The 25,300-nt window shown below is 39.7% G+C and overlaps 1 protein-coding gene and 1 long non-coding RNA gene across 3 annotated transcripts in view; one reads left to right on the top strand and one right to left on the bottom strand.

The window, feature by feature from the left end:
* Positions 1-25,300, top strand: part of LOC110045142 (uncharacterized) — a 109,863-nt gene that overhangs the window by 23,671 nt on the left and 60,892 nt on the right. The window lies entirely within an intron of this gene.
* LOC149097259 (uncharacterized) lies at positions 13,365-14,213 on the bottom strand. Its single transcript, XR_016204231.1, has 2 exons — positions 13,982-14,213; positions 13,365-13,410 (listed from the first exon to the last, which is right to left on the bottom strand). It is a non-coding gene; the product is annotated as an uncharacterized LOC149097259 (long non-coding RNA).

Genomic DNA, 25,300 nt, shown 5'->3' on the forward strand with positions numbered 1-25,300 from the left:
ACAGTGGACACGATGGTTTTTCCGAGAACTGCATGGTAAATAACCGAAAGCTGGGAGTGGAATTTATTATGTAAAAAAATGTCAAAATCTGTTATTCTAGGGTTTTAAACAACAACCGTAAAAGTGATATTTTGTGTGGCATATGTTCACAGTGGAAAACTGTCAATCTAATGAGTTAATCACGCTTGTCAATGTAAAATCTAAAGTACAGTAACACAATATTTTCTAACGCGAAAGTACTAACGGCCTGAGCTTGGTAATAGTAGCACAAGCACCACAATGACCAAGTCGAGATTTCATTGTTTTGAACCAGACATTTGATTGGCTGGATTTGAAAATGTTGGAATCTATTGTTTCAGTTGTGCCATCTGATTGGTTTCCATTGTCTGGGTGGTCCTGGTTTCAGTAAACACACTGTAATTGATGGCAAATATCTGCAATAGGCAAAACCAATACACATTATTCTAACATGGATAGTGAGAGAAATCAATAAAGTTCTCAAAAAAGCCATAAAATGTTAATTTTGGGGACTTCAATATTTTTTCTGTGCTGGCATACTATTCATTGGCCAAAACCAGAACTAATTGAACTGGTGAGTGCAAAACCATGCTAAGTGATGATTTGGGTGAAAAAAAAATTTTCGCGAAAGGGCTTGAATTTTTGCATGTGGTCTTCAGTGTAATAGAAAAACGTGGTCCTGTATTTTTGTCGCTGGTTTTTGCTTTGTTTATAAAGACGCCGCTAGGAAAACCGAGTGGTTTTTCTGCATACGCAATATCTCGAAAACGAAGCGAAGCTTAGCGGAAAAACTATGGGACATTGTTAAACATACCTAAACAAAACTGCATGCGAAATTTGGAGCGTTTTCGACAAAGTTCACTTTTGATTAAAATACCTAGTGCCCTTTTCCCGCCGAGGTCTTCAAATAAATGAAGCCGGGCCTTTGTTATGATAAACAGAGCCAACCCTTTGTCATAATAGCCAAGCCAAGCCTTTGTTATAAGTCGAAGTCTCGCCTCGGTTTATTATAACAAAGGATCGGCCCGCCGTGACCGCAAGGACTTCAATTTTACTTAGAAACCAGCAAAATGTCAATTTCACGCAACTTATATAACCTCAAATTTGTTGATTTCAGGTCAAAAGTGGTTAAAACGTTGACTCATGTTAATGCACGACGGCAAGGATGTTGATTTCTCTTAGAAAGCAGTAAAATGTTAATTTCACGCAATGTAAAAGCTCACAAATGTCGATTTCAGGTCAAAAAAGGTTTAAATGTTGATTTCATGTTAACCCGTAAAGGGAAGGTTGTTGATTTCACTTAGAAAACAGGAAAATGTTAATTTCACGCAATGTATAAACTCAAGAATGTTGATTTCAGGTCTAAATAGGTAAAAATGCTGATTTCACGTTAACACGTGAAGGCAAGGATGTTGATTTCTCTTAGAAAACAGCACAATGTTAATTTCACGCAGCGTATAAGCTCAAAAATGTTGATTTCAGGTCTAAATAGGTAAAAATGCTGATGTCATGTTAACGCGTGACAGCAAGGATGTTGATTTCACTTAGAAAACAGAAAAATGTTGATTTAATGTAGCGTAGAAGCTCAAAAATGTTGATTCAGGGTTAAATAGGTAAAAATGTTGATTTCACGTAACGCGTGACGGCAAGGATGTTGATTTCACTTAGAAAACAGCAAAATGTTAATTTCACGTAGCATATAAGCTCAAAAATGTTGATTTCACGTAACGCGAGACGGCAAGGATGTTGATTTCACTTAGAAAACAGCAAAATATTAATTTCACGTAACGTATAAGCTCAAAAGCGTTGATTTCAGGTCTAAATAGGCAAAAATGCTGATTTCATGTTAACGCGTGACGGCAAGGATGTTGATTTCACTTAGAAAACAGAAAAATGTTGATTTAACGCAGCATATAAGCTCAAAAATGTTGATTTCAGGTCTAAATAGGTAAATATGTTGATTTCACGTAATGCGTGACGGCAAGGATGTTGATTTCACTTAGAAAACAGGAAAATGTTAATTTCACGCAACGTATAAGCTCAAAAATGTTGATTTCAGGTTTAAATAGGTAAAATATGGCGGCCGGAAAATAGTGTTAACATCTGGAACTTACTTTGGTTATCTGGGACAATGACTATCTGCACTGAACAAATAAACATCAAATAAGCACTTTTCCAAATACAGCAACGTCTTAAATGGCTAAAAATCACGAGATAAATACATATTTTTCGACAAACGTGATCGTAGCTTTATGTCACGCACCGCCTAACAGATTAACAAATTAACCCTTCTGTGCAACGTACGGGTCTCCATACATCTGCATGTCCGCTGATCCTAGAAGTTCAAAACACTACAAATCATGCCGATATGAAATAAAATCAACGCAACCTGGATCACAGATCTATGTTACAATCGATCGCTACTTGTTGGCCATTATTATCTTTAAATGAAAAAAGCCGAAACAATCTAGTTACCAGTTCGAGAAATGCGAGCAGAACATGATCGCAATGCATGCCGGGAAGGGTCTTTACACCTCGTGCGCGGGAAAACATGGCGGTCGATACAAGACAAATTTTATAAGTCTAAAACCAGTTCTCGCTTTCCAAACTTTGACGCTAGCAACGCTTGGCAAATGGGCCACGACTCACCAGAGGGTATTTTTCTTGGGCAAGAACTGCTCTTGGACTTTGCTGCCTGGCTCGATCTGACTTCGAACGCCGATAACAGGATTACGGTATATCAGCTGCCTTCGAAGTTTCAGAACACATTTTGATTCTTTAAAACGTGCTGATGACTTACGGGTTTATCGAGGCTTTATGATGCCTCTCAACCACCAGGCAGGCACACAAGGTACTTTAACACAATGCTTAAGATATTAGTTGACAGAGCTCTAATGCAGCACATCTCTTTTTTGTTCGATGGTATTTTGTTTGCCGCTCGATCGATTCACGTGTTGTGCTCACGTCACAATAACTGATGTAAACAATCTGTTCCCAGATTTCCGCTCTATATATGCTGGGAGATTTGATTTTGACTTCATACACTATAAACAGTCTGCCTGTTTGCTGTTCAACAAATAAACTCTAAAGACATGGCTAGGAAAAGCCAAGTATTTTTGCATACGTTATAACTCGAAAACGAAGCAAAAACCAGCGACAAAAATACAGGGCCGCGTTTTTCTATTACATTGAAGACCACATGCAAAAATTCAAGCCCTTTCACGAAAATTTTTTTTTTTCACCCAAATCGTCACTTAACATGGTTTTGCACTCACCCCTTCAATTTCGGAATCTTCAACATTAGATATCAGGGACCTAAAATTTGGAATTCTCTTGATGAGTCTGACAAACAATTACTTGATTTTCAATTAAAGAGGAAATTAAAAATACACTTTATTGATTCATATTAAATATTACAATTATTTTAATTAATTCATAAGGATATATTCTGTTCCTCTGTAAGTTTCCATTCTGTTTGTATCTTTATATTTGTGTGTGTGTGTAAGTGTGTTACCAACCGATAACTGTATAAATAATCTATGTAACGTAATGTCTGCCCATTCTTTTTAGCCCTTATGGTTATTTTGGGCAGGCAGTACTCTATACTAATTTAATGTTTATTGCAATTATTTTATAAATTGTGAGTACAAATAAATGGTTGTTGTTGTTGTTAGATATAACTTTTCGATTTATGGCCATTTCATAACATCCAATAAAACACAAAAGCCATTTCTCTGTCTTAACCTAACTCGAACTCAACAAGTAATAACTAGCTTAGTATTTTGCTATCGATTACGAGTAAAAATTTGGCATAAAGAAGCACTTGAGAAACTTGGTTCAAATATATTTGGAGCTATATCTTGAGGCATATCGATGTGAATACTGCAGCAGAAGATTCAACTCGCAAGTTCCCTCAACTTATGCTTTCAGGTGTAAAATAGAATGGAAACAAGAAATAACTACTGCATACAGGTCACTTTGACCCGATTTTGCCCTCTCTTTGATTCTTGGATTTTGATACCCTTTCAAGATGTTCAGTTTTGTGTCCTTCCTGTTAACTTTGACACAGGTTTTAACAGAAAAACGTCCACTACTATTCCGCTTTCATCACCACAGATATCAACAGGTTGTCGATAATCCTACTCAAAAGGCCGTTCAAAATCCAGGGAGAGCCATCACTACTGCTGTAACACATTAATTTCTTTCAAAAGCCACAACAAAACATGCCGCCATCTTTGACGATATTATACGGAACAATTTGTATTACCATACATGATGTACCTACTGAACCGCTTACTTTTCAATGATGGTGTCAACTCAACATTGTCAAAAATGGCAGAGTGTTTGGTGGGTTTTTTTGTGGTGGGTTTCAATTAAACAAATCAAATGTGGTTTAGCCTGGTCTGTACTCTTATCGACAACGATATGCATCATCACAGTGGTAAAAATGCTGTGGACTCATGAGGCACAGCTAAGTGCGTCCACAATAAATTTTGACCACTGGGATGACGCGTATCGTTGACAAGAGTACAGACCTTGTAAACCACAATTCAATTTGTTTTTTACCACAATATCGACGTCAGAGCGCAAGCTGAAAAAGGCATTGCGTGACACACTGACGCAAGCAGCATTGTCTGGACTCATCAATAATGGCAAATTACCCAATCAGATTGCAAAATTAGTAGCAATTCCGGTAAAAAGAGATTTTTACCACAATTGCTACTAATTTTGCAATCTGATTGGCTAATTTGCCGTTGTTGATAAGAGTACAGACAACGCTGGTCGTGTCAATGTGTCACGCTCTTCGTCGTGCTCTGAAAAAAACATTTTCTTTGACGTTGATATTGTGTAAAAAAGAAATCGAATGTGGTTTAGCGTTGTCTGTACTCTTATCGACAATGATATGTGTCATCACAGTGGTCAAAATTTGTTGTGGACTCACTCGGCTGTGCCTCATGAGTCTGGAACATTTTGACCACTGTGATGACATGTATCATTGTCGATAAGAGTACAGACAACACTAAACTGCATTCGATTTGTTAACTGTATGTTATAGCAGCAGTGATGGCTGTCTGTGGATTTTGAGCAGTCTTTTGAGTGGTGATGCCAACAAGTTGCTAGCATCTGTGACCATGAAAGCCGGATGGCAATGGATATTCTCTTTAAAACTCACCGGGTTGAAGGACCCGTATACAGATGACAATTTTGCAATCCAGCAATCAAAGATCAAGAGAGCCTAAAATCGCATCTAAGTGATATGTATGTAGTAGTTATTCCTTGTTATGCAGATGCGAAGCAATCCGTGTTAGAAATTTGGGTCGTTTTGTTTGTTTTTTTCCCTTCATGGTAGTTGCAAATTGTAACGCAAGTTGTTATTGGCTACAGGTAATTACATTGTAGCCAATGGTGGCTCCTGTTGCTTTTCATCCGCATTCAAGGTTGATTTTTTTCGCTACGTGGAAGGCTTCCTGCGGTAAGCTCTAAGGTGGCTTCACGAGATACACAAACCCTCAACTTGTCACGAAATGTGAGCAAATTATATGCGTGACAAGTTGTGATTTTGATGAATGAGCAGCAAAGCCAAAATTTGTTGCTCAAATTAGACCCACTCTGTACTGATTGCAACTATAAAGTTGATCACACAAGGTGAAAAACTCGAAACATAGGCCAAGTTGAGAGTTTTTGTACTGAACATATCGTCGCCACCTTTAAGCGGTGATATACAAGATACGGGTTTTTGTTTCTTGTATTTTGCCGCCTTTAGAACTTAGCTTAACACATTCATTTTTTTGTAGTGCACGTTAGGTGGACTGCATGTGTTCAAAGAAAATTTGAAGGTGTATATTTACATGTAATAAAGAACCATCAAAATAACCTCTTGTTTAGTTATTATAAATTTGGATTTCATTGTTTTGAGCTTAATTTATTTTTGCATTGCTTTGATTTGAAATATTTAAACCTGAACAAGCATTTCAAACGTTTGAGGAAGGACTTATTGTTTACCCTGCAACTTACTTGATCTTACCAAATGTCTCAAACGTATGTTGTTTACGCTAGCACTCATTTTTAAGAACAAACAAAGCCATACATAGCAAGCCGAATTAGAACTGTACGGCTCGTAGAAACATGGAGTAACATTCGCAATAAACTGTTCAGAATAATAGAAAACAATACATTGATTCGAGAGCACCCATGTGTTCTAATTCGATTCAAGCGACACGTATGCAAATAGTGTTTGGAAAATTACTAGCGTTTTGATATCTTTTCTGACGTAGAAAGAGCGTGTTTGTTTGCTCAAGGTCGTTTTATCTATTACTGAATGAAAAGGTGTTTCTTTTCCAGTATAAGTGCTGTATTAAAACAAGATTTTCAAGATGTTCATCCTAAGAATTTGCTGGCTTTACGATAATTGTTTGGTTAAAACTCTCTGAATATGTTTACATTACCTATAAACGCGGCGTTAAGGGAAATCTCTGAATTTTGCTGTTTATGTGACTCCTATCAAGCCAAGATCACACAGGTCATTAGGAGCTTTTTTTATATGTGAGAAATTCCCTTCACTCTTGTATTTACTTGTCTTTTTTCCCGATATTTTGAGATCATGTGACCACAAGTTTGTTTTTCACTTCTCAGCACATACAAGGTGTTGCAGAAGAATCGTCGTAAATGTCATCGTAGCATAAAGGAAAAGGGAACTGTCACAAATGCCAAATCTTTATTTGTGGGTGGCTTGGAAGTTTCCCCCAAAAAATCTTCGCACAGAAAAAATGCCCAGACTTTTTGTCACAAAAATTCAAAGGCCCGAGGTCCATGATTGATGAGCCCACCTTCTTGCAGGGTGCCGGTGGGGGGGGGGATAACAACAACTAAGGTTTTCTCTTTCCTTTAGAACGAAATAGGTACTTGATGAGCACATGAATGTCTACAATGTTTATAACCTATATTTATCATGAAAACTAATGTCACAGTTCATGGTTGGCAGCAGGCTCCTCGGCCGGGACTACTCCGGTCTTTACTCAGGGGATGGCACAAGAAGTACCAGTTTCTGTACCGGTCTCTCCAGATACCGTATGGGTCCTGACCTCCTTCCTTTCTTGTCCAGGCAGGCATCTGGTAGAGCTACTTGAACTTTGCGGACTTGACCATCCTGGCTTGGGTAGACCGTGGTGACGTGGGCGGGTTGCCATGCATTCCGTGGAAGGTTGGTGTCCTTAACCATCACGACATCGCCGACACGTAGATTTCGACGAGGCCGCGTCCACTTCTGTCGTTCCTGAAGACTTAGTAAATACTCTTTTCGCCAGCGGGTCCAGAATTCGTTGACGAGGTGTTGCACACATCTCCAGTGTTTGCGGGTGTACATGTCAGCTGGCTCAAATTTTCCGGGTGGTGAGAGTAGAACCTTAGATTTCATTGTCAGCAAGTGATTAGGGGTTAGCGGTTCTGGCGAATCTGGGTCTGAAAGGTGATTGGTGGTGAGGGGGCGGCTGTTGACTATCGCTTCCGCCTTGCACATTAGCGTTCTCAGGGACTCATCATCCAGCTGTGTACCATTGTTAGAGAGAAGTGAGGATAGGATTGAGCGCACCGTCCTTATTTGCCTCTCCCATACTCGGCCCATGTGGCTTGCGGCTGGAACGTTCATCTCGAATTTGATCCAGTCACACTGTGACTTTAGGAGTTCTTCCTTAATACGGCTATCATTCATTTCTTCTAAAGCTTCTTTGAGTTCTTGACGAGCTCCTACGAAATTTGTTCCATTGTCGCTTCTTAGCTGTCTCACTGGGCCCCTACAACTTAGGAAGCGTCTCAATGCGTTTATGAAGGAGTCTGTGTCCAGCGAGGCTGCAGTCTCCAGATGGATAGCTCTTGACGACATACAAGTGAATAGGACTCCATAGCGTTTTAGCTCCTTGCGCCCTTTTTTAATTGTGAATGGGCCGAAGTAGTCTACGCCGCAATATGTGAAGGGTGGGCAGCTTTCTAGTCGGTCCTCGGGAAGGTCAGACATCTTCTGCTCAATAACGGCACCTCGCAGCTTCCTACATGTCACACAGGAAGCAATGACGTTGCTCACAGCGGACGAGCCTCCAATGATCCAAAAACCGCGGGATCGAATCTCGTTAAGCGTTATTCCTTTGCCTTTGCCTTGGTGTTTGCTGCGCTCGTGGTAGTACTTAATTATAAGGCTGGTCACGTGGCTGCCTTTGGGTAGGATTACTGGATGCTTCACCTTGTCTGAGAGATCTGCATGCTTGAGGCGGCCGCCAATGCGTATTCATCGTACTCCGTATTCATCGATGAACGGATCTAACTTGTTGATTGAACTGCGTAACTTCGCAGTTTTCTGCTTCGGGAAGGATCCCTGTTCTTCTGCTTCCCTTGCAGGTAACTTAAACTCACCTTGAAAGGCCTTAGACTGCGCGGCGTGAATGATTGACCTTCCGGCCTCCTCCAAATCTTCAGCTGATACTTGGACCACTTCGCTTGGTTCTTTGTTCACCCGTCCTTAGTTTCTGGATGTACTTCGAACAGAGTGCTACTGCTCGCCGGGCTCGGTACCAATCAGAAAAACGCTCGATTCTCTCTTCTAGGGTGGCCATTCTTTGGTCGACTAAGGATGATGCCATGGCGACGGATTTCTTGACCTCTGGGTCGTCGTACTTCAAGTTATGTTCTTGTTCGTCATCGTTCAGCCATTCGCCTTCTTCTTTCCATAACATCTCTGGTCCCAGAATCCACCGTGAATCTCGGAGCTCATCGGTCTTCATTCCACGTGACGCTTCATCTGCTGGGTTCTGTTTAGTGTCAACATACCGCCATTGGCTTCTGTGGGTACTGTCTTGTATCTCTTGTACTCTGTTACAGACGAATACATGAAAACGTCTGCTTTCATTGCTTATGTACCCAAGTACAACTTTGCTGTCCGTCCAGAAGAAGTCCTCATCGATCCGGTATTCTAGCTCACGATGAATCTGTTGACTTATCCGTACGGAACAAACAGCGGTGGTTAGCTCGAGTCTCGGGATGGTTACAGGTTTGAGAGGAGCTACTCGCGATTTTCCCATCACGAAAGCGCAGTGGACCTTGTTTGCATCAACTACGAGACGTAAATAGCTACACTGGCCATAGCCCCGGATGCTTGCGTCACTGAAATGGTGCAGCTCTGCTCTGACGACTTGACCGAAATCTTTAGGCTTGTAACACCGAGGAATCGTGATGCTCTGTAGTTTCATCAGTTCCATTCTCCATTTCTCCCATCTCATCTTCGTGTCTTCTGGTATTGGATCGTCCCAGTCCAAATGGAGACTGCATAACTCTTGCAGTATTGACTTTCCTTGAAGCATTAGGGGGGCTACAAAACCTATAGGGTCATATATAGAGCTTACGGTCGACAGGATACCTCGTCTCGTGCATGGTTTGTCTTGCAGGACAACGCTGAATTCGAAGCTGTCAGATTCGACGCACCATTGAACTCCTAGTGTGTGTTCTAAGGGAAGTGCGTCCAGGTCTAGGTCTATCTCTTTAACTCCCTCTGCCCTGTCGCTCTCGGGGATGTTCTTGATTACCTCTTTGCTGTTGGACAAGAACTTGTGAAGATTGAATCCTCCTTGGTGGCACATGGCTTTTACTTTTTTCACCAATTCTACTGCTGACGCTGCTGTAGCGACTGACTTCAAGCCGTCATCTACATAGAAATCGTTTCGCATGAAGTTGGCTGCTTGTTCACCGTATTCTCCCTCGAAGTCATTCGCGGTTTGCTTGAGTGCAAAGTTGGCACAGCTTGGTGATGACGTCGCACTGAACAGGTGAACTGTCATGCGATAGTCTACAGAATCTTTAGAAAGATCATTCTCCCACCAGAGGAAGCGAAGCAGGTCATGGTGCTCGGGATTGACGTGGACTTGATGGAACATGCCCTCAATGTCACATGTCACAGCAACGGGTTCTTGTCGGAATCTCAAGACACCAGTAAGGTTGTTTGTCAGTAGAGGACCTTGCAACAGATTCTTGTTCAGAGATTTCCCATTGTATTCTTGGCTGCAATTAAAGACTATTCTTAACTTCTTTTTCTTCGGATGTCTTGTACCATGATGATTAATGTAAAAGGTCATGCCGGAGTTCGCGTCAGCATCACTTGGAACCCTTTCGGCGTAGCCGTTTTCAATCATGTCTCCCATGAACTTCATGTACTCTTCTTTGTATTCTGTTACTCGGTGACGTAAACCGTTTCTTGAGGTGGTACATGCATTGGACAGCGTCATCTCTGTTGTTAGGGAGACCTTTGAAGCTTTCCTTCAACAGGAGTGGAAGTTCGTAGTGGCCATCATCACGTCTGTGTATGTGCGTCTCTGCGATGTTTAGAAACCTCTTGCCTTCCTTGGAGAGACTTTGCTGAGCCATGTGCTTATTTTCCGCAAAGTCCATCTTAAACATTTGATTTACATAGCAGGGGTTTAGAGCCTCCTTTGTCTTGTCTTCCAGGATAAAACTAATGTGGCTTGTTTCAGGCGTGTTCTCATGTGCTATAATCCTGTTGCACGTTGCTACGCCGTCTTCGTCTAGGGGGGTCTCTGAAAGACTGGCTGGTCCGACTATGCACCAACCAAGGAGTGTTCGGACTGCGTATGGATCTTCGCTTTTACCAGCTATCACTTCCTTTGGTTTAATCACCTTCGGGCAGTTGGATCCGATCAGTATTCCAACGTCGAGGTTTTCGTCTAGCGGAGGTATTTTGTCCCTTATTTTCTTCAGGTGTTGCCACTTGTCTGCTACTGCTGGGGTTGGGATTTGGTCCTTTCTGGATGGGATTATGTCTCTTGCATATGCCTTAGGGAGTTCGACCTGCGCGTGTTTGTTGGGGCGCTCCACTATCAATCCGTCGATACGGGATACAGGGATTACTTTGCGGCTATGCATTGTGCTTAAATTGAGACTTGTGTCGACTCCCTCAACTCCAAGCTCGCTCTTTACCTTATTTGTCACGAACGTCATGTCACTAGCGTCATCCAAGAGTGCGTACGTTTTAATTTCTTTGCTGGGATTATCCTTATGGTACAGGACTACAGGCACGATTCGAGACATGATGATGGCGTTCGATGTACCGACAGAACTGTGGGAGACGCTGGCAGCGTTTGAGTGAGCAGACTCGGCAGCGTGGTCTGGTTGCAAGGGTTGGGGTGGATTGCGTGACGACTGAGTGCTTGGCGGAGTTTGCTTGCTGCGTGTCTTTGACTTTAGAGTCGCTCCGTGTAGCAAGGTGTGACGCTTTCCGCACTCACCACAGGTTTGCTTGGATGTGCAGTCAGCGGAAACGTGACCTGCTCTGAAGCATCTGAAGCATAGGCGTTTCTCGATGATGAGATCCAACCTCTTGTCTGCAGTAGCCTTGGTGAAATTGCTGCACTTCGCTATTGTATGTTTGCCATTGCAGGCTGGGCAGGACTGTTTGCGCCACGATGTGGCTGCTGATTGTGTCTGTTCAGAGTGGCCTACTGGAGTAGTAGAAGTGACCAATGATTGACTTGGATTGATTCCACCTTGATGCCTCGACCTTGTGCCATGGGTGTTGTCTCTAACCGGGCCGTTCCTTTTCCTTTCTCTCTTAAGCACGTCTGGAGAAAAGATCGGGTCGTTTGCTACTTCGGCTTCTTGTTTGACAAACTTTACAAAGTCCGTAAAACCCACGAGCCTCTTTCCCTTTACCTGAGTCTCATGAGCGGACCTACACCACTTGACGCCCGAGTACGATGGCAACTTGGCGGAGATCGACTGTAGGATCTGAGCAGAATCCAGCTCCGACAGATTTCATAGTCTTCATAGCCTCTTCACAGCGTACCAAAAAGTCAGAGAATTCCTCCAGTCCCTTACTATCGCCATCACTGATCTGTCGCCAACCTCTAAGTTTCTTTTTGTAGTCTTCGGCTACCACCACAGGGTTTCCAAAACGCTGATCGAGCAGTTTCTGGGCTTCGCTGTATGCAGTTTCAGAGTTTGTCGCTAGGAAACCTTTAACCACCTCGTTGGCCTTGCCGGTTGTGTATTTTTCTAAGAAGAACGATTTGTCCTTATCAGCGGAGACGTTGGCGGCAATAATACTATCAAATGCAGTCACGAAAGCTGGATATTTGAATGAGTTGCCGGAAAATGTCGGAGTCTCCTTAACGGGGAGGTGAAAGGTCCTTTGTTGATTGACTAGTGCTGAGCTTAATTGCGTTTGTTGGGCTTGAAGGTTGACCAGTTGGTTCAGGGCGAAACTTATACTAGATGATGGTTAAAAGTTCTGTATATTGTTTGCTGGTTGCTGGCCAAAGTTGTCTGGAATCGTGTTAGGCACAAAAGGAGGGCTGTTGGTGTTCATTTCCTGTTTTGCAATTCTTGTCGTGATGGCTGTCGGTTGTTGGGGGCTTATCTCCTTGTCCTCGAGTTTAATTCCCTGTTTTGTTTGCGTGTTTAATTTATATTCTTCATCTAGAATTTCTTTGAACACACTTTCTTCTGCCTTTGCGAGCGCATACTCCTTTTCTAGTTGAATGCGCCTGAGTTCATTTTCCTTTTCCAGAAATTCCATTTCTATTTTGACTTTAGCTGCCTTTGCTGCAGCGTCCGCTCTAGCTTGAGAAACGGAACGCAAGGAGGACCTAGTCGACCCTTTAGATGACTTGGATCTTACTTTTGATCTATGGCTCGACGAGGCGCTAGATTTGGTGAAAAGCGATCCTTTTTCAAGGCGCTGGATTTGTTCACAAAGCTTCATTCTTTGTTCGGTAAATTCTCGGTCTCTAACGTCATACCACTGATAGGATTCTTCCCTTTCTGCGGGACTATCCAGCAGACTTTTGTATGTGTAGCACGCTTGATTAAAGACATCTTTTAGAGAATCTAATTCATTGCGTTCGACTTCCAAAACTTCTAATTCCGTTTGGGGATCTTCATGTAGTTTCTTAATGTGATCTAATTTTCTTTTAAGATTTCGGAAAGCTGTTTCTTTTCTTTTTGCTGTCAATTCCTTTAGAAAGCTCTTTCCCTTCTCTGAGAACTTCTGTTTTCGCTTTGAAATTTTGACATTGAGTTCTGACTGGGCAATGGGCACAACATTTTCTTGGTCTTCATCAGTGTCTTCGTCAAGAAACGACGCCAGATCTTCAGGTGCGGATGCGATGCTCATTGTTTGTCATGAAATACCGATGACGAATTTAGAACAAGCCTCGATGTTTTACTGTAACGTCAGGTTCACAGCGACTGTTGAAAGGCTGAATTGTCACTTGCTAGACAACTTGTTGCGATGAGACTAGTGTGTGTGGGAGATGCTTTACTAATCAAATAAAGCCAGAGATCACGGAAAATCAGCTGTGATTGACGGTGATTTAATTGACGATAATCGAACGTAAACTGAAATATAATGTAATGAATAAACTAATTACTAGATAATAGAAGATTACAAGATGACAAGAGTCACGAAACAATGATAGCAAACATTCCAATCATAACTGCGATATGACAATACTTCCAGTCAAACTTCTCAGTAAAGATACAATTAAAATCATTGGTGATCCCAAGCAGATACGCATACTGCTAACTGTCCTAATACAATAAATGATAACACTCTAAAAACTTGAAAGCAATAAAATTGTATGATGCGATAAAAACGTGCTTGCGTGAGCGCCACTGAAAGCGATGTGGGAATTTACTAGCAAGGAAAGGACTTAACTGAATTACCAGAGATTCTTATAGGAAAGTTGCTAAATAGAAACCTAACGTAGGGGGAGTGTGAACTATAAAGATCTATCGCTAAAAACAAGATGAAATAAAAACTTTGAAAACTGGGGCCCTGCCACGTGTTGGACTTAGTACAATAGGCTGTTGTATAAAAAAACCAGAGACTAAAGGTTCTTAAGGTTAAAAAACGTCAAAACTTGAAACTTATACTAAAAAGCAAGCATAGAAAACAGTTTGCACTTACACATCGGTTCCCGCTTGCACTCTAAATAGTCAAGGGTAGCTTAAAACTTAATTTACTTGAAAACACGTACTGTGCATGCACGATAACTGAAACTTGAACTACTGGCGGGAATATGCCGCTAACACTATCTATATACGTCCACATGTAAAAACTGATGACGTCATTGCTAAGCAACAAATTGGTGAATCAGAAAGAGTTAAGATTACTCACTTAATTAGAGAAGCCTTGATATAGTGTTCATTATAGCAGGTTCTGTTCTACATTGCAAAATATATTGTTTTAAAATTTGAGTGCATGGCATTAATGTCCTCTGCATCACAAGCAACATCATGATGCAAGGGCAGGAAGGCCAAGATGGGAACGGCAGTAGATGCAGGAAATTAACTTTTGCATGCTCTGTTGCCAAAGACAAAATGCTTTAAGTTGTGTAATTTTTGTATAGGATGGTGACGTCAATAACTCTCGGGCTCTTCATAAAAGCTTTTCATAAAACCAGGGACATCCCTTTGAGATAGTATAGAAATATTAGCTAGTTAAGCTTAAACGATGGTGAACAGATGACACGGAACTTACTCTTGTTCATATATGTAAAGCAAACCTTCCTGATCTGTTGGTGTTTAATATTGAAAGAATCCAGAATTTCCGTATGAAGAATTTATGTGAACATTCTTTGTATCGACCTGGTTCAGATAGCTATTTGTCAGCAGAGCATTTTAGAATTGATCCTGCCTGTAGCTGAAACAAATATTTATAATAAAACAAACATTACGTTGAGTTCTGGGTTGTATGAAAACATGAAATAAACATCAATTTGCAAATGTGCATTTTATTTGCTCGAAAGATGCTTTGAAGGCACGTAACAATCGTATTTCCAATCAAAACCTTTCGTAAACCAATCAAAATCATGCAAGATCATTCAAGAACAATGTCTTGGCACATTCGCTGATAGCTGTACCTGGTTATATCAGAAAAAAATGGAAAACTTTGTCTACTCACCAATTCCCGTCACTTCGAAGAGCATGGGAAAACGAGTCTGCAATGTCATACATACGGTCAGCGGTTAGAGATCGTAGTCGTTGATAATGCTCTGTAAACGCTGTGCTTCTGCTAGCAAATTTATTTTTTTCCCCTCCGTTTTGACAAGCAACTCCCTCTTACAAACATTGACAGGTTTGACTAACCAAAAGTCTACCAACAAATCAATTGTGACCAATCTTGTTCCTCTCACTCGTACAGTCAGTCATTCGGGCATTAATTGGGAAGCGATCTTCGCACATCCGAAGTTTGATTAAGTATGAATATTCTTTTGCTACACGATTTTGGTTAACAGACATGCTCAATGACATAGAATCTACAGCCCTTCAGCCGTAGATTCAAAAAGCATTCACCATTTTCACTTAATGTCATTACTGGGCATCACTCTTCACATAGAAACCAACGATGATCACTGCAAACTTAAAAAAACCATCCGCGTTAAGGCCTCTAGGCCTCTTGTTTCCATTCTATTTTACACCTGAAAACATAAGTTGAGGGAGTTTGTGAGTTGAATGTTCCGCTGCAGTGTTCCATCGATATGCCTCAAGATATAGCTCTGAAAATGTTTGAAAGAAGTGTCTCAAGTGCTTGTTTTTGCAGAATTTCTACTCGTAATGGATAGGAAAATGCTTAGCTAGATATTTCTATAATGTGCATCTGGTTCTGCCTATTGCAGATATTTGCCATCAATAAAAGGCTATTCACAACACTACAAAATATGTACCTTACTGAAGATGAAGCCAAGGAGAGAAATCAAATTGCCCAGTTGAAATGAACATCTGTGCTTTTAGACTGATAGTTCTAGTGGATTTCATTTTCGCGTGGCTTTTCTTGTGGTAGAAGTACTAAACTAAAGATGGCCAATTAAAGATGCATAAATTAGTGTTAAATGGCCATTTTTGCAGGGGTCCCCCCCCCCTGCAAAAACTTGAAGGGGATAAAATATTTTGACGAACTGTTTTGCCGCAATCATTTACTCACCAAACATAACATTTGTGCCAAGTTTGAGCAAAATTGGTGATTTGGGCTGTATCACCCCCCTGGGTGGATCTAATTATTGTCACTAAGCAAGAATGACTGGTTGTTTGTCCACGTTACAGCTGCAGTCAATCTTTCACTCAAAATCTCTCTCACAGGTATTAACCCAGTTGGACTGATCTATGAGATAAGGCTTTGATGAGCAATCAGTTATATAGTTATTATTATTCAATTGGTGCTTCCTCAGCAGTGCAAATCCTCTTGTCAAGAAGACATTTAACCTGTATTGATTAACATTTTAATTACTTCTTGCTAACTCCTCTCTTGTGACCTTAACCTTATGGTCAGTGTCTGGCATATGCCACCAAATTAAGGAACAATGGCAATTATTTTGATATCTAGTTGAGATCCTGTCACAAAATGAATGAGATTAACTTTATCCACTTCTATCCTTCTTGTAATCCTGTATTTAATCCTGGTTTTGCTCTGTGTAATCTTTTAATCCAATTCATTTGTATGTTTGCTGGCATTTGGCAAGAAAGCATGAAAGAAAAACTTTTGATAACCAGCTGAGACACTGTCCCTTTATTCAGAAATTACCTGACCCACTTACATGTATTTGAATCCTTTGTAACAAGGTGAAAAGAACTAAAAGGAATGTTTTTTGCTGGGATAGTTAAGAGCAGCTTCCCCTAAATATCAACTAGACTTGGAATTAGCGCAAAAATTGAATTTCTTCAAACTCACCCAGAATGAAGCCCTACAGGCACTAGTTACAAAAATGATAGGGTGTCCCTAAAACACAGACCACAGACCACAGGCCTCGAAAACGCAGAACTTGAAAACACAGACCAATATAAACAGAGGCACGCAAGGTGTGCAAGAGCTATTTTTTTGTGAACTGAAAGTCTGTGAGATAGGGGCATTCATGGAATTGTTTACAGTAATGATGTGGTTAATTTGACAAGTGTTTTTGGTTGCAATATACAGCAAGGAAGAAACTGGGAATTTATGATGTACATATGATGTTACATTGGCAATGGTAGGATAACTAAATAGAAAGCCATAAAATGTTTGACTGAACAAATTACAGTAATCTGACACATCTCCAGATTAATGTAGATACCATCTTATTTTCTAACAAGCAATTTGATTCGTACTTTGATACAGCCCACACTGTGATTGGTGTGACACGCGGACATGCATAACTCCCTCACTCACTGATCACAAGAGGAATTTTTGTTCAAAAATACTCAAGTTAAGAGAACAACACAACGCAACAACACTACTTCACCGAAAATAGAACGAAAGAGAAAAAAACTCTCGGACATGTTGAAAATCTGATTTAATTAAATTGCACTTGGTGCCACGCAGTCTTCAAAGAACATTTGAATGGTTTTCATACTTTTTACCTTTAAAAATATTGGACTGAAAACAATGTCATAAAATGTCCATCAAATAAAAATATTAAACTGCTACTGCAGAGACATAAACACCATCCAGAAGTGAAAGCTTCTTTTCTGTTTAATATCCTGGGAATAATAGCTGATACCTTGTCAGCTCCAATTGAATTTACTCCCATATAAAAAACGAAAGTGTTAAGTTACCATTTTGTAACTAAAGATAGCAAACATCTCGTGGGAACACGTGGTGACAGTTCGTCAGCTCTAATTGAATTTACTCCCTTGTGAAAAAGAAGGGGGTCAAATTACCCTTTGAAACTAAAAAATAAAAATATCTCATTATATCTGCATGCAACAAGAACAAAACAATCGTTACCTGCACTTACTATTGTAAACGTTAGAACTGTTTCAAATCTTAATAGTCTCGTCTTCTCTAAAACATGTCCTAAGAACTAGAAGCGATGATTCATGACCTCTAATTGAATTAACTCCTTGTGAAAAACAAAAGTATCAAGTTACCCTTTGTAATTAAAAATAAAAATATCTCATGCCATTTGCCTACTACTAACTCATGAACTGCTTCAAAACTCAAGACTCATCTTGTTCATAACTAGCCACCATTACACTGAAAATTATGCACTCTAAAACAACCCAATGTACGTATGTAACTGTCACTCCCCTCCAAACCGGACTAAAAGTCACAAACCGGCAACATACACATCACTCTTTATTTTTCAATTACCAAAGTCCTTGTGTTTATACATACCTTGTGTTTCTCACTTACCATTTACCTTTACAACAAGAAATTTGATTGGCTGTTTATAGTAGATCCAATCTGATTGGTGTGACATACATCTCTCACTCACTCACCCATTGACCTGTAACATACCCGACGCGCCGACTAAGAGGGTTTTTTTTTTACAAAAAAATAACTCAATAAATGAATCATCAAGGACTGCTTTCAAATGTGCACTGCATTGCTACTGTAGTGCTAAGAAAACAGGTAAATTTCAAAAGCATAGTTATAAGATCTAACAGATCTTCTTGTTGTGTATTAATTTGAAGTGGTTTTATTGTTAATGGCAAAGGTGGCAACAGAATAAGAATGCACTATTCCGTGACTTGATATATCAGACGCGACTATCTGAAAATTGAAGGCTTTCGTGCTAAAAGGGCGTATATAGCATTTGGGCCAATTTTTTTTTTTTTTGCAGGATCAAGCTAATTTTTGGCTGACTGACTTGTTTTGACATGAAAAGCGTCATTGTGTAATTATTGTTTTTGTTAATTTGCACTTTGTTTTCGAGAAATAACGTATGCAAAAAAACTTGAAACTCCTTCCATTTTTCCCCAGATATTTAACTTTATTAAATCCATTTTTAAATCACTGGTTATCCTTGCAATCTGATTGGCTCTCAGTGGTGTGATTTATGCACGAATCGCACTATTTTTTGCTCTAAATCGCATCTTTTTCTCAGCTAATGAGAATGGGACAGTAAAACAAAACAAACAATCAGATTTCAAGATTAGTTTAAAGTAATCAATAAAATTTCAGGAAGATGAAAGGCAAAAAGCCGTTGTGTGGAGAATTTTGAAACTACTGTTGCCAAAACTGTTGTTATTGTTTTTCCAAAAAATTAACAAATTTAATTAATTACAGTTTCTGAATGACAATTATGAGCTCCTTCAGGCTGAAGATCTACTTTAATGGAAGTTTCCAACTTTCAGTGTCCATTTTGACGAATATTTTGGCGATTTTTCATCAACATCTGCTCAAGATCCGTATGATACCGAGTCCAGTAAAACATGAACAAACGAAAACCACACAACAACAAATTCAGAACCATCTCAAGAAGGTAGATGTTTCCAGGTTTCTGGTAATTTCAAATGAAGCAACAAAAGAGCTCAACTCTGTTGCTGTGCATAAACATAGTCAAAATACGCCACACTGCACGAAATAGTGAATGAACGAATGTCTTATGAAGCCGGTGCCAATCCCGCCGCCTTGGAAATATCTTAAAACAAATAGCGCCGCATGACAACTTGACAAGATCCTGAGTATTGAGTCCTACGCCGAGGTCACAAAAAGAAACGGAGATGATGACGAGCTAGACTCCCTTAAAATCATGCCATTGAATGGTATTTACAAAGAAAACATACTATTCACTGGTAGTCTGGGAGCAAATGTAATCCCGTGGGAATTGCATGCTGAAAGCAAGCCACCAGTCTAAAAGTGTTCATTGGGGTCTAGTATACATGAAAAGTTTTGGTGGCAACTCTGCAACTTGCTAGGACGAGTTTTAAGGAGGATTGAAAATCAGACGTATATGAGCCAACATGAAAAAGAGGCTGGTACATTGAATTCTTTATTAAATCCATTTTGAAATCACTGGTTATCCTTGCAATCTGATTGGCTTTCAGCAGTGCGATTTATTCACGAATCACACTATTTTTTGCTCTAAATCGCATCTTTTTCTCAGCCAATGAGAATGGGACAGTAAAACAAAACAACCAATCAGATTTCAAGGTTAGTTTAAAGAAGGCATTAAAAATTCAGGAAAATGAAAGACAAAAAGCCATTATGTGGTGAATTTTGTAACAATTATTGCTAAAACTTTATTGTTGTTGTTTTTCAAAATTTTTGACGAATTTAATTAATTACAGTTTCTGAATGACGATTATGAGCTCCTTCAGGCTGGAGACCTACTTTACAGGAAGTTTCCAACATTCAGTGTTCATTTTGATGAATATTTTGGCAATTTTTCTTCAGCATCTGCTCAAGATCCGTCCAACAAAACATAAACAAACAAAAACCACACAACAGATTCAGGGCCATCTCAAGAAGGTAGATGTTTCCTGGTTTCCGGTTGTTTCAAATGAAGCAACACAAGAGCTTAACTCTGTCGCTGTGAATAAACATACGTAGTCAAAATACGCCCCGCTCCACAAAACAGTGAATGACGAACGAACGTCTTCCGAAGCTGGTGCCCTGCCATCTTGAAAATATCTTGAAACAAACGACGTCACAAGAACTTGACAAGGTCTTGAGTATTAAGTTCTACGCCGAGGTCACAAAAAAGAAATGGAGCTGATAACAAGCTGGAATCCCTTAAAGTCATGCAGAGTGCCATTGAACGGTATTTAAAAGAGAAAAACTATCCACTGGGCATCGTGCACCCGAGGGAGTTTCACAACTCAAAAGTAATCTATCGCAGAAATTACACTAGCTGCACCTTTAAATTCCTTCTCCAAAGACAACTAGAAGTCTCAGCCTCATCCACAGAAGAAAAGGAAGGTCTTCCATCATTGATTCAGGGGACGATAATTAAACTTTGATGTATGAAGTAGCCTGTTTTCGCTCTGACTTCAGAGTTGCTTGTTTCTTTGTTACACTCGAATGAGTTTTCCACTTTGTTCAATTACCATTATTTATAACCTCATCAATTACCATCGGTTAACCACCAAACTTGGCAGATATTCGTAAGTTGATTAATTAGTGGCAACTGCTGATTGTGAAGTGGTCACGTGATTTTCTAGCATGAAAACAAGCCTGGAAGAGAATATTACGTATTACTATTAATATTTAATGTTTGCAAAAGCTTGACAAACTTACCCAAAATGGGCAGAAATACGCAATTTGATCATTTATTGACAGCTGCTGATTATGAGGTGGTCACGTGACCTAGCAAGAAATTGAGGCTGGACCAGAAATCGCATGTAACCTTTTTTAAATGTTCACAATAGCTTGTCAAACTTTCTCAAAATTAATTCCTTGATGATGTGGTTGCACTGATGATATTCTCTTTTGTCACGTGGTCAATTTTCCTGCACAGAAACGAGGCTCTAAGCAGCCATTCATTTTATGATAAATTTACACTGGTAGCAACCTACATAATTAAAAAAAGACAAAAAAGCAACATAAACTTAAAAAGAGCAGTAGTAAAAATGAAAATGGCCATGTTTTTCACCTTTCGTTGGTGAAGTGTTTGTCTAAGGACACATACCATATCTAATCATCGAATCATCATCATGCTCTTCATCCTCAATATCGCTGTCATCGTCGTCTCATTCGCCTTTTTGATTCTCACATCCATCATTATCGTCATCATCGGAACAACTGCAGAGGTTAGTACATAGCAGCCCTGCTTTGCAGCACTGACAGTGATTCATCGAGCATCGTTCCTTTGCACATTTGCACTTCACAGGCTGTAGCCTCGGGAACGAGTGAAAGAGTTGTCATGTCAGGGATCCACTCGTTATTTTCCATTGTCTAACCATACCCTTGTGGTGACAGTAAAACAGGATTAGTTACGCAGTCATTGTTCCAAACCATCAACTGGAAGTGTGCTTGTGGTATGGCTTGGTGCAGAGCTGCCTTAGTTGCTGGTTATCTGTCAGCTTCAGCTTATCTCGTCTTAAACAACGACCACCTGAGCTCTTTGACAGTTTTAATTGTGGCCTTTGGCTGGTACAGCTGGCAGACGAATTGCTCACTCCCCACAAGGGTTTCTTCGTTGGGTTTTTCATCTTTACCCAGATTGACTAAGGATCTAAGGATTGACTCATTGGCCTCTTCAAATTATTTCCAGCAAGTCAGTTTCCCTTTTCCTGAGAAACTACCCATGTTATCAGCCCCTGTTGAGGCATGGACTGCTGGTAGTGCGGCTGTCTTGACTATTTTGGCTGATCCAAGTGCTTCTACAATTGATTGCAACTTGATTGTTCAGCGAGTTGTTGCTGATCCAGTTGTAAAACTTGTATTTGGACACGTCTCTGGATAGCGTCTGATAGATAGCACTAAACTCAACCACAGAAGAAAGGAAGGCCTTCCATAATTGATTCAGGCGACGAGAATTGAACTTTTATACCTGAAATAGACTTCAGCACTGACTTCAGAACTGACTTCAGAACTGCTTGTTTCTTTGTCATGCTTGAATGAGTTTTCGTCACACAACATCATTTTGCATACTAAATGAGACGTAAAGGCGTTTCCAGTTCCACTTTTTTTAACAAACCGGCTACTGGAACAATACACCAAAAATCTAAGATTTAAGGCGATAAAATTGTGCGATTTCTAAATGGATCTAATAAAGTGGCAATTGAACCTCGTGTCGTGCAATTTTGGTCTGAAATCATACTTGTAATTTCAAATTCAACTTGCGCTGCGCACTCGTTCTATTTTGAAATCACGTGTATGATTTCAGACCAAATTGCACTCCACTCAGTTCAATTACCATTATTAATACCATTTATCTCCAGCAACAAAGAGAAACCACATCGCCCCTATGTTTTTGAGAAATTAAACAAGAATTTCGTGTCGTATCCTTTACGAGGAAAATAAAACTATCGAGTTACAAACATTGGCGTGAAAAGAAAAATTGTCACGTTTGCTAGTCAACATATTGAATTTAAGTCATTTTATAACAAGAACCAATTTGGCATGGTCTTATTCTGTTGCTAGCAATAATCGTAGTTTTTTTTTGGTTTTGATATTCCACAGAACCACTTCAAATTAATATCCATGTCAAAACCTGTTTAACTGAGAAGACATTATGGAAGGAAAACAGCATTACCTAACTTGAGACCAGTAACAACCAGACACATGAAAAACTGTATAAATTTTATAAGAAGCCATGAAATTAGTAATTTTAATGTAACTTTTTTAGTAGTATTAGTACTGAAAAGCCCCCTTGGGGAGTGCTAATGAAATTTGTATATTGTACTTCAAATGAGTATCTCAGTATTGATTCCAAGGAACATTTCAGCGAGAAGACCATATCACTCTGTAAATAGCCAGCTAAATAGCGCTACTTAATTGAAACTTGCATTCACAAACTGAAACATGTTGCGCAAACATAAATGGTTTGGACTGAATTCTTGAACTGCACATAATGTAAATGATATTTATGGGAGCCTGGCGAATACCATCATGGACAAAAGCCCCTTCGCTATCCCAATGGTGCATCTTGCACTAAAAACAATCGTTCCTGTCCTAGAATTCACCAAGTTACCAAGCAGCTAAGACTCATTTTATTCGAAATTTCACATAATGGGAAAGCAAAGCCCCTGGTGCAAAGACTTGGTAACATGTTAGTGTATGCCAAAGACTATGATTCTTTGGCTGATGATTGAATTCTGAACTCTTGAAACCCATCCACAAAGTCCTGGGCTCGACCATAGCAAACAAAGCATGGGAAATGTCAGAATAAGGCCAATACAAGAATACCTGTTTCTGTTTATAGAAAAGCAAAGATGGCCGTTCTAAAAACAGGATGAAATCTCCACACACAATTCACCTTAACAAGCAGCAATTTGATTGGTTGTTTAAAGTAGCTCCAATCTGATTGGTGTGACATACATACATCTCTTACTGATCCATTGATCCGTGATAACATACCCCAGACCCGCCAACTAAGAGGTATTTTCTTTTTTACAAAAAAATAACTCAAAAATTATTTTAAATTTGACTTAAAATAAAATGTTTACTCGAAACCATTTAACTGTGAACTCTTGAACAAATAATTAAGCTACAGTAAGAGTTAATTATGTGGATGCGAAGCAGTCTGCATTAGAAATTGGGTTGCTTTGTTTTCTTTGTTTATTTTTTTAATTTTTTTTTCTTCATGGTAGTCACAAATTGTAATGCAACTTGTTATTGGCTACAGGTAATTACATTGTAGCCAGTGGTAGCTCCTGTTGTTTTTTTTTTTATCCGGATTCAAGGGTCATTTTGTTGCAACATGGAAGGCTTCATGCGGTAATATAAGCTCCGAAATGGCTTCATAAGATACACAAACCCTCAACTTGTCACGAATTGTGAGCAAATTTGATGTGTGACAAGTTGTGAGTTTGATGAACGAGCAGCAAAGCCAAGATATGTTGCTCAAAGTAGACCCGCTCTCTACTATTTAGCAACTACAAAGTTGATCATGCAAGGTTAAAAAATCAAAACATCAGCCAAGTTAGGAGTTTTTGTATTGAACATATCGTTGCCGTCTTTAAGTGGTGATATACGTGATACAGGTTTTTTGTTTCTCGTATTTCGCCATCTTTTGAACATAGCACAACACATTTACTTTTTTGTGTAGTGCATGTTAGGTGGCAGGACTGCACGTGTTCAAAGAAAATGTGAAGGTGTATATTTAGTGAAGAACCATCAAAATAACCTCATGTTTAGTTAATATAAACTTGGATTTCGTTGTTTTGAGCTTAATTTATTTTTGCATTGCTTCGATTTGAAATATTTAAACCTGAAAAAGTGTTTCGAACGCTTGAGGAAGGACTTATTGTTTACCCTGCAACTTAATTCAAATGTATGTTGTTTACACTTCCAGATCAGACAGCATCAAACTAGATCAACCTAGCATTCATTTTTGAGAACGAGCAAAGTCATACATAGCAAGCCGAATGAGAACTGTGTGGCTCGTAGAAAACATGGAGTAACATTTGCAGTAAACTGCTCAGAATAATAGAAAACACATGATATATTGATTTGTGAGCATCCATGTGTTGTAATTCGATTCAGGCAACCCCCAAAAAATCTTCGCACAGAAAAAATGTCCAGGAATTCAATGGCCCAAGGTCCATGATTGATAAGCCCACCTTCTTATATTAGAGGTGGCGGGGGTGGGATAACAACAACCAAGGTTTTCTCTTTCGTTTAGAAAAAAAAAATTCACTATTTTAACTTAATTTCATTATCAGGCCTCACTCTTCGCACAGAAACCAACGATGATCACTGCAAAAACCATCCACATTAAGGCCTCTAGGCATATTGTTTCAGAGTATTCACTACACAGTAACGGATTGCGGTCGCTTTGACAATGGGTAGTTTTGCCAACGTAGTTTCGCCAACACCAACTCACGCTTAAGCTTAGACCAAAGTGTAGTAAAACTTAAGTTG

This window comes from Orbicella faveolata, unplaced genomic scaffold (genome assembly GCF_042242905.1).
Source record: "Orbicella faveolata isolate gen_17 unplaced genomic scaffold, um_ofav_v1 contig_47, whole genome shotgun sequence".
NCBI classification, from domain to species: Eukaryota; Metazoa; Cnidaria; class Anthozoa; order Scleractinia; family Merulinidae; genus Orbicella; species Orbicella faveolata.